Raw genomic sequence first — 13,461 nt, forward strand, 5'->3', positions numbered from 1 at the left:
TGAAGTTGAGCTTTTAGGGTATGTGCACACGTAGTGACCAAAAACTTCTGAAAATACGGAGCTGTTTTCAAGGGAAAACAGACCCTGATTTTCAGACGTTTTTTGAGCAACTCACGGTTTTCGCTGCGTTTTCGCTGCGTTTTCGCTGCGTTTTTTACGTCCATTTTTGGAGCTGTTTTCATTGGAGTCTATGAGAAAACGGCTCTAAAAACGTCCAAAGAAGTGCCCTGCACTTCTTTTGACGAGGCTGTATTTTTACGCGTCGTCGTTTGACAGCTGTCAAACGACGACGCGTAAATGACAGGTTGTCTGCACAGTACGTCGGCAAACCCATTCAAATGAATGGGCAGATGTTTGCCGACGTATTGTAGCCCTATTTTCAGACGTAAAACGAGGCATAATACGCCTACGTCTGAAAATAGGTCGTGTGAACCCAGCCTTACTTGAAAGCGACAGCGAAAGTGTCGCTTCAAGGGATTCTATGGATATGAGACCAAGCACCAGTGATATGGGAGACGGCGCAGTTGCCACAACGTCCGTTCAAAGTGCAGCCCCTGAAATTGCACAACCCCACCAAACCGATTTAGTGTGGGAACCCACGAGTTTATTTTCTCCCACCATAAATGACTTTATTGCTACTCCTGGCATACAAATTTGTATGCCAGGCAGTACATTGCCAATAAGCCTTCGTCACCTAATGCCAGGTTGTGGAATCCCACAATTTTCAAAGGGCGTCTCTCATTCCGTCAATTCATACCCTCAAAAAGTGCAAAATACAGGGTAAAGATCTACAAGTTATGTGAAAGCACTACTGGCTACACATGTGCATTTAAGATCTACGAGGGTAAAGACAGTGAATTTAATCCACCAGGGTGCCCTCCAAATATTGGTACCACTGGTAAGATTGTGTGGGATTTAATTGGCCCTTTCCTACACAAGGGGTATCATGTATACACGGACAGTTTTTATACCAGTGTGCCATTGTTTAGCGCCCTTCATTGTGCCAACACCGGAGCCTGTGGCACAATACGCAGGAATCGCAAAGGTTTCCCACGTCAACTTGTGGATAAAAAACTACGAAAGGGGGAGTCATGCGCTTTTCAAATTGAGAAGATGCTGGCTTTAAAATTTCGTGACCGCAAGGACGTCTACATGATCAGCACTGTCCATTCAAGTGCAACAGCAACTATTAGAGAACGTGGGGCCTCTGCAGATAGACAAAAGCCTGTGTGTGTCATCGGCTATAACAAATTCAAGTTGCGATGCAGAACGCATTTGTCCTGTACAAAAAATCAGCGGGCAGGGCGACATTCTTTGAATTTCAGGAGAAAGTGATTGAAGATCTCCTATTTCAATCTGCAGACCAGAGAGTAGTCCATGAGTCAGAGGATGTACACCGACTTGTTGAAAAACATTTTTTACACCCCATCCCTTCAACATCTAACCAAAAATACCCCAAAAAACGGTGTCGGGTCTGCAGCAAACGAGGACAGAGAAGTGAGTCACGATATTATTGTTCCGCTTGTCCTTCCAACCCTGGTCTATGCATAAGTCCCTGTTTTGTCCTTATCAATACACTATGGGCTTTATTACAGTTTTGTTCGGGTTTTTGGTGGACCTCTTACACCCGACAATACTTCTAGAAATAGCGACATTAATTTGGGGAGTAGTGGTCCTTTACTGTATCTATACATACGGTGTGGGACACTGCCCCTTTATATATTCTACAGGTGATTGGTTGTTTTGTGCACATGGCGGTTCCTACCTTGCCGGGCAGGGGCTTGTTATGGTGTACCGCGTCACTTGGCACATTCGTCCCTTATATAGGGATTGATGGAGCTAAAGAGACGTTGTATGACCAGTCACTTTGAATAATAAAGTCATTACAGCCCTACAAATTTTCTTTTATCCTGTGAACATGCTCTTGTTTTCCACATAGCTGATACATTCTTCCTCCTTTTTTTTGGATATATTGCCTTTTTCCGCCAACAGTTTAATACATTTTCCCACTCTAACTTACTATATATCAGAGCGGGTTGATATACATAATGTCTATGGACTGACATGATTTCAGGACAGCTGCTTTCTTAGCACGACATAGACATAGGGTGTATAAACTGTTAGGGACATCTATTTCTCAATCTAGAAAAGTAGAATCCTCCCATTTTCAAAGCAAAATGTGTGTCCTGAAAGCCTCCGGGTGCTCCCTTTCTTTTGGGTCCTGCCGTGTGTCCAAGAAACACATTAGGGCCACAATGGGGATATTTTTGAACACAGGAGAAACAAGGTGATACATTTTCTGGTGCATTTCCTTATTCTCATGTCCTCTGTACAAGAAATCTGACCTTAAAATGACACATTTGTGAAAAAAAGTGAAATTAAATTTTCTTTCCACCTGCTTTGCATTCATTCCTGCGAAAACTGTGGGGTCAAAATACTTAGTACACACCTAGATGAATACCTTAAGCGGTCTAGTTTTCAAAATGGGGTCATTTATGGGGAGTTTCTATCTTTTTGGCAGCTCAGTGCCTCTATAAATGTGTAATGGGACCTGAAACATTTTCAAGCACAATGTGTGTCCTGAAAGTCTTCGGGCGCTACCTCCCTTTCGGGCCCTGCCGTGTGTCCAGGCAACGCATTAGGTTCACAATGGGGGCATTTTTGAAAACGGGAGAAACAGGGTGATAGATTTTGGGGGGTGTTTCTTCATTCTCATGGTCGCTTTACAAAGAAATCGGTCTTCAAAGTGATACTTTTATATAAAAAGTGTTTGTTTTTTTTATTTCACCTGCTATGCATTCAATTTAGCAAAAAACTGTGGGGTCAAAATACTCACTACAGCCCTAGATAAATACCTTAAGGGGTCTAGTTTTCTAAATGGGGTCGTTTATGGGGAGTTTCTATCGTTCTGGTAGTTCAAAACCTCTCCAAATGTACAGTGGGGCCTAAAACATTTTCACGCAAAATATGAGACCTGAATGCCTCCGGTTGCTCCCTTCCTTTCGGGCCCTGCCGTGTGTCCAGGCAACGCATTAGGGTCACAATGCGGGCATTTTTGAAAACAGGAGAAACAGGGTGATAGATTTTGGGGTGTGTTTCTTCATTCTGATGGTCGCTTTACAAAGAAATCGGTCTTCAAAGTGATACTTTTATATAAAAAGTGGTTTGTTTTTTTTATTTCACCTGCTATTCATTAAATTTAGCAAAAAACTATGGGGTCAAAATACTCACTACACCCCTAGATAGATACCTTAAGGTGTCTAGTTTTCTAAATGGGGTCGTTTATGGGGAGTTTCTATCGTTCTGGTAGTTCAAAACCTCTCCAAATGTACATTGGGGCCTAAAACATTTTCAAGCAAAAATGAGACCTGAATGCCTCCGGTTGCTCCCTTCCTTTCGGGCCCTGCCGTGTGTCCAGGCAATGCATTAGGGTCACAATGTGGGCATTTTTGAAAACAGGAGAAACAGGGTGATAGATTTTGGGGTGCATTTCTGCATTCTCATGGTCGCTTTACAAAGAAATCGGTCTTCAAAGTGATAATTTTATGAAAAAAGTGAAATTATATGTTTTTACGCCTGCTTTGCATGAATTCTTACAAAAAAACTGTGGGGTCAAAATACTTACAACACCCCTTAATAAATACCTTAAGGGGTGTAGTTTTCAAAATGGTGTCACTTGTGGGGGTTTCCACCATTCTGACACCTATGAGCCTCTGAAAACCTGGCTTGGTGCAGGAAAACAAAATGTACTTCAAAATGTATAAAATCATTACTAAACTTGTAAGTCTTCTAAATTGGTCAAATTTTTTTTATTTTATTTCAAAAGTGCTGCCAAAATAGAGTAAAGCGATGGAAATATATTTAATAAAAAAATTGTACAGTATGTATGTACATATGTGACATATTGCAGTTAAAAATAGGGAAAAATGATAATTTTTACAAAATTTCTTCAATTTTTCTATTTTTTCCTTAATTTCCGCAAATCGTATCAGTCTACTTTTACCACTAAAATAAAGTACAACATGTGACGAAAAAACAATGTCAGAATTACTTGGATATTCAAAACTTTCGCACAGTTATTCTCTGATAAAGTCAGACATACCAGATTTAACAAATCTGGCTTGGTCATTAAGGTCTTTTCAGCCCCGGTCATTAAGGGGTTAAGCTGCGAATCTAAATACTTAACATCCGATGGAGTGAGTAAGGATATCCATTAGAAAGGTTTTGTTTTTTTCTGTAATTAGCCCCCGATCTTTTGAAAGAGTTCGCTCGAGCACCGCAGTGATAGAGATACGGCTACTGAAAAAGCGCGTTCGGAGTAGACAGAGCTGATACCAGGAAACCCCTATTAGAAAATAGAGTCCCTGTAGCCATAGTAACAAAAACTCTGCATTCGATCTGTTCATATCTTGCGCTTTGTAGTCCTTGGCCACGTAGGAGAAGATAGAAATAATAAAGGTAAATTTTGACCCCTTAGTGACCACTAATACGCCTTTTTACGTGATTCACTAATGGGCTTTAGGCTAGGCTGACGCCTTTTCACGTCAGCCTAGTCTAAGTCCTGCACGGGTCTCCCGTCTCCCGTGCAGGCAGGAGCCGGGGCTCTGCTGTCTGATGACAGTTAAATGCCGCCGTCAATAGCGACCGCGGCATTTAACTTTGTTTACAGAGGGAGTGCGCTCCCTCTGTCACCCATCGGCGGCCCGCGAATGCAATCGCGGGTCTCCGATGGGGTGTCATGGCAGCCGGGGGACTGATAAAAGCCCCCAGGTCTGCCCTGGACATATGCCTGTTAGGACGCGCCGGAGGCACGTCCTAACAGATTGCCTGTCAGATTTACACTGACAGGCAATAATGCTCTGGTATACGAAGTATACCAGAGCATTATAGCAGCGATCGGAACATCGCACAGTAAAGTCCCCTAGTGGGACTAATAAAATAAGTCATCAAACTGAAATAAAGATTATTAATAAAAAGTACAGTAAAAAAATAAATAAAACCATTTTTTTCCATAAAAAGTGGTTTTATTTAGTAAAAGTGTAAAAAAACCATATGTGGTATCGCTGCGACCGTAATGACTCCATTAATAAAGTTAATATGTAATTTAAACCGCAAAGTGAACACCGTAAAAAAAAAACGCAAAAAAACTATGGCGAAATTGCAATTTTTTTCCATTGCCCCCCAAAAAAGTCATAATAAAAATGAATCAATAAGTCCCATGTATCCCAAAATAGTACCATTCAAAACTACGTCTTGTCCCGCAGAAAACAAGCCCAAAAAATCACTACATTGATGGAAAAATAAAAAAATTACGGCTCTTGGAAAGCGACGATGCAAAAACAAATAATTTTAGTTCAAAAGTGTTTTTATTGTGCAAAAGTCGTAAAACATAAAAAAAACTCCACATATGTGGTATCGCCGTAATCGTACCAACCCATAGAATAAAGGTAACATGTTATTTACGTCGCATAGTGAACGGCGTCAATTTAAAAACGCATAGAACCATGGCGGAATTTCAGGTTTTTTTTATAATCCCCCCCAAAAAGGTTAATAAAAGTTAATATAAAAATTATATGTACCCAAAAATGGTGCTATTAAAAAGCACAACTAATCCCGCAAAAAACAAGTCCTCATACAGCTATGTAGACGAAAAAATAAGAACGTTATAGCTCTTTGAATGCGACTATAGAAAAACAAATAAAATAGCTTGGTCATTAAGGCCTAAAATGGGCTGGTCACTAAGGGGTTAAAGAGGCTCTGTCACCACATTATAAGTGCCCTATGTCCTACATAAGGAGATCGGCGCTATAATGTAGATGACAGCAGTGCTTTTTATTTAAAAAAAACGATCTATGTTCACCACTTTATTAGCGATTTTAGATTTATGCTAATGAGTTTCTCAATGGACAACTGGGCATGTTTTACTATTGACCAAGTGGGCGTTGTACAGAGGAGTGTATGACGCTGACCAATCAGTGACCAATCAGTGACCAATCAGCGTCATGCACTCCTCTCCATTCATTTAGTCAGCGCATAGGGATCCTATGGAATCCTATGGAATGTCTAAACACTTCAGTATCGTTAATGTGTTATTATAAGACAGCACATGGCGATCTAAAAGGATCCCTATGCGCTGACTAAATGAATGGAGAGGAGTGCATGACGCTGATTGGTCACTGATTGGTCACTGATTGGTCAGCGTCATACACTCCTCTGTACAACGCCCACTTGGTCAATAGTAAAACACGTCCAGTTGTTAATTGAGAAACTCATTAGCATAAAGCTAAAATCGACAATAAAGTGGTGAAAATAGATCGTTTTTTTAAATAAAAAGCACTGCTGTCACCTACATTATAGCGCCCATCTCCTTATATAGGAGATAGGGCACTTATAATGTGGTGACAGAGCCTCTTTAAGTAAAAAAGTAAATTAATAATACGCTAAAATAAATAAAAAACAAGTAATTGAAAAGAAGCAAACCTACAACAATAGAAAGTGGAATAATACAGAAAGGGTGCTCGTACATTATAACAACTAGGACTAATAATCTATACATACTACGAAATGAAACCACTCCCCTTTGAACTTGGACCGATAGCCTTTGACCCAGTCCTGCTTAAACTAGACTATGGGGATATAAAACTAGTAACACCTCCATTCCACTGGCGTAGCTATAGGGGTCGCAGCGGTCGCAATTGCGACCTGGCCCCGAAGCCAGGGGGGCCCACGGCCCCCCCGCACCACATCAATAAAAAGTTACTATAGTAACTCGGGCCGCGGGCCCCTGTTACTATAGTAACGTACTTTACTTACCTTCCTGGTTCCGGATCGCAGCGGAGGTCCTGACGTCAAGCGCTGTGTGCAGCGCATGACGTCACAGCGCTATGCGCCGCACACAGCATCGAGACGACAGAACTCCCGCCGCGGCCGAAGAGGAAGGTAAGGTTAGCCCTGACTGGCGGGGTCCGACTCCCGGGACCCGCCAATCAGCTGTTTTGAAGGGGCCGCAGAACTCGTACGAGAGCTGCTCCCCTTCATTCCTGTCACTTCATTACGGTCACACTGTGAATCCGTGTCGGCGATTCACAGTGTGGGCGAGTAGTGAAATGAAGGGGAAGCAGCTCTCGTACGAGTGCTGCGGCCCCTTCAAAACAGCTGATTTGCGGGTCCCGAGAGACACATCAGCTATTGATGGCCTATCCTGAGGATAGGCCATCAATGTTTAGGGACTGTACAACCCCTAAGCCTACGATGTAGCAGGCTTAGGGGGCCCATGAGACAGGATCACAGATTGTGTGATCCTGTCTGCTGGGCCCTGTATCTAAGCCAATCACATGGTAGGCTTAGATACACGGCCCATGCGTGATCCTGTCTGCTGGGCCCTGTATCTAAGCCAATCACATGGTAGGCTTAGATACATGGCCCATGCGTGATACTGTCTGTGGAACCCTGTATCTAAGCCTACCACACTGTAGGTTTAGATACAGGGCCCCAGCACACAGTAATCTTATACTGTATAAGATTACTGTCTGCTGGACCCTGTATCTAAGCCTACGTTGTGGTAGGCTTAGATACAGGGTTCCACAGACCGTATCACACATGGGCCCTGTATCTAAGCCTAACACATGTGTTACTAATCGTTTTTTTTTGTGTGTTTTCTTACAGGTTCGGTCGTTGGACTACGGCGGATTCCAGGACTACTTCGATGACAGCTTTTTTTTTATTATCAATAAAATGGTTAATGAGGGCTGTGTGTTTTTTTTTTTTATTTCAATAAAATATTTTTTCCATGTCTTTGTGGGTTTTTTTTAAACTATATTACTACCGCCTTAGTAATGGCCGCCGGCTGATTGACAGCGTCCGTTGCTAAGGCGGGGCTTAGTGTTAGCCGATGCAGAGGCTAACACTAACCCCCTTTATTACCCCGGTACCCACCGCCACCAGGGGTGCTGGGAAGAGCCGGGTACGATCCAGTACCTGACCATCTGTAGTGATGGAAGGCCACTGGGGTGGCCGCAGGCTGGTATCATCAGGAGGGGAAAGGCCAAAAACAGTGGCCCTTCCTACCCTGGTGATGCTAGGCTGCTGCTGCTTTATTGTATCTGGCTGGTTATGAAAAATGGGGGGGACCCCACGTCATTTTAAAAAGAATAAAATAAAAAATAATTGGAAAGAACGATGTGGGGTCCCGCCCAATTTTCATAACCAGCCAGATACAACACAGCAGCAGCAGGCAGCATTACCAGGGTAAGAAGGGCCACTGTTTTTGGCCATCCCCAGCCTAATACTACCAGCCTGTGGCCGCCCCGGTGCCTGCCCGTCACTACAGATGGACGGGTACTGGTTCGTACCCGGCTCTTCCCAGTACCTCTGGTGGCGGTGGGTACCGGGGTAATAATGGGGGTTAGTGTTGGCCTCTGCACTGGCTAACATTAAGCCTCGCCTTAGTAATGGAGGTTGTCAATCAGCCAGCGGCCATTACTAAGGCGGTGATAATAAAGTTTAAAAAGATACAAGTACATAGAAAAAATATTTTATTGAAATAAAAAAACACAACCCTCATTAACCATTTTATTGAGAATAAAAAAAACGCCGTCATTGAAGTCCTCGAATCCGAAGTCCAACAACCGAACCTGTAAAAAACCACAAACACACAAAAATAATCAGTAACACATAAAGAAGCAAAATGATTATTCTTACCTATCCTGGGTCCAACGCTGGAGCCGCAATGTCAGCGAGCTGGGCCCTGTATCTAATCCAATCATGTGTGATACTGTCTGCTGGGCCCTGTATCTAATCCAATCATGTGTGATACTGTCTGCTGAGCTGTGTATCTAATCCAATCATGTGTGATACTGTCTGCTGGGCCCTGTATCTAATCGTATCTTGTGTGATACTGTCTGCTGGGCCCTATATCTAATCCGATCATGTGTGATACTGTCTGCTGAGCCACTGTATCTAATCCTATCATGTGTGATACTGCCTTCTGAGCCACTGTCTCTAATCCTATCATGTGTGGTACTGTCTGCTGAGCCACTGTATCTAATCCTATCATGTGTGGTACTGCCTTCTGAGCCACTGTATCTAATCCTATCATGTGTGATACTGTCTGCTGAGCCACTGTATCTAATCCTATCATGTGTGATACTGCCTTCTGAGCCACTGTATCTAATCCTATCATGTGTGATACTGTCTGCTGAGCCGTGTATCTAATCCTATCATGTGTGATACTGTCTGCTAAGCCGTGTATCTAATCCTATCATGTGTGATACTGTCTGCTGGGCCACTGTATCTAATCCTATCATGTGTGATACTGCCTTCTGAGCCACTGTATCTAATCCTATCATGTGTGGTACTGCCTTCTGAGCCACTGTATCTAATCCTATCATGTGTGATACTGTCTGCTGAGCCACTGTATCTAATCCTATCATGTGTGATACTGCCTTCTGAGCCACTGTATCTAATCCTATCATGTGTGATACTGTCTGCTGAGCCGTGTATCTAATCCTATCATGTGTGATACTGTCTGCTGAGCCGTGTATGTAATCCTATCATGTGTGATACTGTCTGCTGGGCCACTGTATCTAATCCTATCATGTGTGATACTGCCTTCTGAGCTACTGTATCTAATCCTATCATGTGTGATACTGTCTACTGAGCCACTTTATCTAATCCTATCATGTGTGATACTGTCTGCTGAGCCAATGTATCTAATCCTATCCATAGTTTATAGGGTCGTAGTGCTATAGATATGCTATGCTGTCTCATATACACATTTTTTTTTGGGGCGGACACATATGTATTGGGGCTATTTCCCTGACATTTTAAGCCCTGAGGGTATGTTCACACGGCAGCCTCCGTTACGGCTGAGATTACGGAGCTGTTTTCAGGAGAATGTGCAGGCGTCTTTCGCTGCGTCCATTACGGACGTAATTGGAGCTGCTTTTCTATGGAGTCCATGGAAAACGGCTCCATTTACGTCTGAAGAAGTGACAGGCACTTCTTTGACGCGGGCGTCTTTTTTACGCGCCGCCTTTTGACAGCGGCGTGTAAAAAAAAATGACCGTCGGCACAGAACATCGTAAGACCCATTCAAGTGAATGGGCAGATGTTTGCCGACGCTTTTGAGCTGCATTTTCGGACGTAATTCAATGCTAAAACGCCCGAATTACGTCTGTAAATAGGGTGTGTGAACCCAGCCTTAGTGACGCCCCGGCTGCTAGTGCTGCATTGTTGGGTCACTTAGGAGACCCAGCGATGCAGCTGAAAGCTGCGGACCGTCGGCCATGAGAAGTTTGCGGGGGGGGGGGGGGGGGACCCAGTAAGAATTTTTGCATCGGGCCCATGAGCCTTTAGCTACGCCCCTGCTCCATTCTATATGCCTGATGAAGTCCTAGGTTCTAGGTTGACACGTGTTGCATGCCAGTACTGTTTTGTTAGTTTTTATTTTGATTTTATTCTAATGTTCTAACGTAATAAATTTCAAGTTTTACCTAAACAGAAAAGAGAGTGCATCGTTCTTTACTGTGGAGTCTGACGGTGTCAGTTTAATTTCATGTGCCAACTATGGATTGCAGCTTATTTCTATGTAAGCATTTCTGTTCTTACATCTGCAAGCAAGAACGTGGCTGTAAGTACTCGCTGCCTAACCACTTAGCAGCTAGACTTGAGCCACTAAGGGCATGTTCACACGTGGCGGAATTGCTGTGGAATTCCGCTGCTGACAGTTCGCACTGGAAATCTGCAGCAGAGAGTCTGTCCATTGGTTTCTACACCTTTTTAGGTATCTTCGTGCAGCGGTAGCAGACAACTCCGCTGCGGACCATAGGCTGCGGTGCGGAATTTGGTATCCGCAGCATACACTGGCTGTTGCGGACTTGATGCGTACTTGTGGCAAAATTTCTCCATTGACTTCAATGGAGTTGCAAAATTACGCAATGAAATCTACAGATGTTATGTGTGTTGCGTTGCGGATTGCTTTCACAAACTGGATATTTCATCATTCTGGCTGGACTTATGTGTTTCGAGGTCTTTAGCCAGACTGAAATGGAATGTTTTAAAAGAGAGTAGGACGTACTCTTCCCCTGAATTCACAAAGACTAATCCGCAGCATTTTCCTTCACATTTTAGGCAAAGGCGCAAACGGAATCTGCAAAGCAGATTATGTGCGGCATTGATGCGGACAGTGTCTGCAGAATTCTGCCACGTGTGAACATGCCCTAATAGTGGAAACATTTTGACAGGGTGTATATTAGAAATTGTTAGCAGAGTATGTGACTAACTACGCTATTACTTCCGTCAAAATGACGGAACCCTTGCACAACAGAGACAAACGGAAACCATTTGCACCGGATCCGTCACCATTGAAATCAATGGTGATGCATTTCTGACGGAAAGCTACGACGGAACATCTGAACGGAGACCTGACGCAGATGTGAACAGAGCCTTAGAATTAACTCTTAACACTTTTAAATATGAGTTTTTAACTAAAATAGAGACCTGTATATTGGCCATATTTATTATCAGTTACAGTATTATGTCTGGTAAGTAGGTTGTCTAAAGTCAAAGCATGTATTACATGGAGGCACACTCCGAAACCATTACAGAAAAAAAATGTTATTGCAAAATGTACGTAATCTTTATTCACAGTTTATGAAATCAACTAAGTGCTATTATTAATACTAGCCAAAGTCACGCTATTAGTTAATGTTTATGTCTAGCATGAATTGAGTTGCACACCTAAAGGCTATGGACACACTTGCACTAAAAACGTTTTTTTATTGTTCATTTGCTTCCTATATGCAAAATTAAGCAACTTTATAAATAGTTTTGATTAAAAATGTCCTACCATTTTGCTGATGTAAAGTCCTTATAAATCCTTGACATAGCTGCTTGTCCTACTGCATCTGACATAGATTAAACAACACTGCTCTTGGCTATTTCGTCTCTCTCTCCCTTCATTCAATGTTATAGATAGCAGCAGGGAGGATGTAGGAAAAACGTACTGTCCTCTAGCATTATAGAAGCAGAAGCTCAGCTAAGCTGTTTGTGTCTGTCAACAAGCTTATTGACTGTTTCCAATAATAACCAGCAGAACTGTGAATGCAGCTGAGGAATACACTTTGTAACTCAGGTTTAGTACAATAAAAGTAGCAAAATTTATTTGCCAAGTTATATTTGCAATCGTTAAAGTAGTGTGTTAAGAAAGGTGAACATACACTTTATCTTAAAGGGGTTTTCCAAGTTTTAACATTGATGGAATACCAATGTGTGATCAGTTTGGGTTCGACCACAAGGACCCCCATCGATCACTAGAACAAAGGGACCACGACCCCTTTATAGTTTTACCAGACACAGCACCACCCTGATCCATGGGCTGCTTGTGGTATTGCAGCTCTTTTTCGTTCAAATGAAAAAGGCTGAGTTGCAATATCAGACACAGCACATGAGCAAGAGCAGCAGTGTTTACATTTTTTTTAAGAGCAGCAAAATTCTGCCCCTTTTTTCTCATGATCGGTTGGGGTCCCAACGGTAGAATTCCCACTGATCAAACATAGGTTACATATCGTAGATATATTATCAAATATAGAATTTGGAAAATGCCTTTAAAGGGAGTCGGTCACCAGAAATTGACCTATCAAAGCAGCAGCACAGTAATATAGTGTAGCCTCACCTGAATATAACGCTGTTTTCATTTTTCAGATACGTGGCTCGGTTGCAGCGATAATAACTTTATTCTTGATACGTAAATAAGCTTTATGGAGCAAAGAGGGCGTCACCGTTGCTCCAAACTGCTCTACCTTTTATCCCCAGTCTGTCCCTTCTTTATTCTTTGATTGACAGGGACAAGCAGTACAGAAGATGTGATCACGCCTGGCCCCGTATTCTTCTGAGCGTGCCCGCGCCTTGGCTTCGGAATCGGCGCATGCACAGTACAGCACCCGGGTGTAGTGTGACGTAATCGGCGCATCACACTTCACGCGGGTGCTGTACTAAGCAAGCGCCAATTCCGAGACGTGGGCGCGCTCAGAAGAATGTGGGGCCAGGAATGATCAAGTCTTCTACAATGCTCGGCCCTGTCAATCAAAGATGGAAGGGAGGGAGGTACTGGGCATAGAAGGTAGAGCAGTTTGGAGCAACGGTGACGCCCTCGTTGCTCCAAAAAGCTTATTTGCATATGAAGAATAAAGTTATTATCGCTGCCACGGACCCACTCAGCTGAAGAATGAAAACAGTGTTATATTCATGTGAGGATACACTATATTATTGTGCTGCTGCTTTGATAGGCAAATTTCTGGTGACAGGCTCCCTTAAAACTCATCCACAGGCCAGCTGAATTGATGGTAAAAAAACACAATATAAGTAAGAAGTGAGTAGAAAAACTATAATTTCAAATTTAGACATATTTCCTGTCCTCCAACTGCGTTTTTGGTGAGCCAAGGGTAATATGGGTTCAAACCC

This window comes from Rhinoderma darwinii, chromosome 10 (genome assembly GCF_050947455.1).
Source record: "Rhinoderma darwinii isolate aRhiDar2 chromosome 10, aRhiDar2.hap1, whole genome shotgun sequence".
Classification (NCBI taxonomy): Eukaryota; Metazoa; Chordata; class Amphibia; order Anura; family Rhinodermatidae; genus Rhinoderma; species Rhinoderma darwinii.